Raw genomic sequence first — 2,073 nt, forward strand, 5'->3', positions numbered from 1 at the left:
TTGCAAATGACTCAAAGAACACATATTGACGATGTTATGAGGGGTAGAATAGTAGGGCGACTGGAGCCTGGTCAAACACAACAGGTCGTAGCACGGGCCCTCCGTGTGCCTCAAAGTGTGATCAAGATTATGGCAACGATTCCAGCAGACAGGAAACGTGTCTAGGCACTACAGTACGGGACGTCCACACCACAAGAAGACCGATATATCACCATCAGTGCCCGCCGACGGCCACGGAGTACTGCAGGTAGCCTTGCTCAGGACCTTACCGCAGCCACTGGAACAGTTGTCTCCAGACACACAGTCTTCAGACGACTGAACAGACATGGTTTATTCTCCCGGAGACCTGCAAGGTGCATTCCACTGACCCCTGGTCACAGAAGAGCCCGTAAAGCATGGTGTCAAGAACACAGTTCACAGTGGTCCCAGGTTATGTTCACGGACGAGTCCCAGTATGGTCTGCACAGTGATTCTCGCCGGGTTTTCATCTGGCGTGAACCAGGAACCAGATACCAACCCCTTAATGTCCTTGAAAGGGACCTGTATGGAGGTCGTGGTTTGATGGTGTGGGGTGGGATTATGATTGGTCCACGTACACTCCTGCATGTCTTTGACAGAGGAACTGTAACAGGTCAGGTGTATCGGGACGTCATTTTGCACCAGTATGTCGTCCTGATGTTAACGGCCTTGCCGCAGTGGATACACCGGTTCCCGTGAGATCACCGAAGTTAAGCGCTGTTGGGCGTGGCCGGCACTTGGTTGGGTGACCATCGAGCCACCATGCGCTGTTGCCATTTTTCGGGATGCACTCAGCCTCGTGATGCCAATTGAGGAGCTACTCGGCCGAATAGTAACGACTTCGGTTAAGAATACCATCATAACGACCGGGAGAACGGTGTGCTGACCCCTATGCCCCTCCTATCCGCATCCTCCTCTGAGGATGACACGGCGGTCGGATGGTCCCGGTAGGCCACTCGGTGCCTGACGACGGAGTGCTATGTCCTCCTGCTGGATCATAACGCACGGCCCCACCGAGCTGCCATCATGGAGGAGTACCTTAAAACAGAAATATCAGGCGAATGCAGTGTCCTCCCTGTTCTCCAGACCTAAAGCCCATCGAGCACGTCTGGGATGATCTCGGTCGACGTATCACTGCACGTCTACAAACCCCTAGGACACTTCAGGAGCTCCGACGGGCACTGGTGCGAGCATGGGAGACTATACCCCAACCGCTGCCCGACCTCCTGATCCAGAGTATGCCAACCCGTTGTGCGGCCTGTGTACGTGTGCATGGTGATCATATCCCATACTGATGTCGGGGTACATGCGCAGGAAACAGTGGCGTTTTGTAGCACATGTGTTTCGTGACGGTTTTCTCAACCTTATCACCAATATCGTGGACTTACAGATCTATGTCGTTGTGTCTTCCCTATGTGTCTATGCTATTAACGCCAGTTTTGTGTAGTGCCACGTTGTGCGGCACTACATTCTGCAATTATCCTTAATTTATGAGCATGAGTGTATATTCCCGCACAGGTCAGATGTTGTACTTGAAAGCGTGCATCTTAAAAGGAACTTTGCATCGTAATCAGAATAACACAGGCACTGCAATATCGTATTATTTATTGAGTCCCTCATACGAAATTAGGCAATTCAAGTTTGTTACAGCTCCTGCTACTCGATAAAAACCCCGACGTTGCAAAGAGCCTGACGCGGCAGCTGATAGCCGCTCCCATGCCTCTATCTTCTTTAAGAGTTTCTGGTGTTACAAACGCTAACAGTTTACGATGCGTTTCTGTGTCCGTACATAATCGCGCCGATCTTCTTGGTTTCTGCTGTAGTTCTCGGAGGAAATTTATAGCCAGCCGGTGTGGCCGAGCGGTTCTAGGCGCGTCAGTCTGGAACCGCGTGACCGCTACGGTCGCAGGTTCGAATCCTGCCTCGGGCATGGATGAGTGCAACGTCCTTAGGTTAGTTAGGTTTAAGTAGTCTAAGTTCTAGGGGACTGATGACCTCAGATGTTAAGTCCCATAGTGCTCAGAGCCAATTGAAAAAATTTATATCGGAAAAAGT

The 2,073-nt window shown here is 51.1% G+C and overlaps 1 pseudogene; it reads left to right on the forward strand.

The window, feature by feature from the left end:
• The first annotated feature begins 677 nt into the window (after positions 1–677).
• On the forward strand, positions 678–794 carry LOC126177820 (5S ribosomal RNA; annotated as a pseudogene).
• Positions 795–2,073: the final 1,279 nt, after the last annotated feature.

This window comes from Schistocerca cancellata, chromosome 3, assembly GCF_023864275.1.
Source record: "Schistocerca cancellata isolate TAMUIC-IGC-003103 chromosome 3, iqSchCanc2.1, whole genome shotgun sequence".
Classification (NCBI taxonomy): Eukaryota; Metazoa; Arthropoda; class Insecta; order Orthoptera; family Acrididae; genus Schistocerca; species Schistocerca cancellata.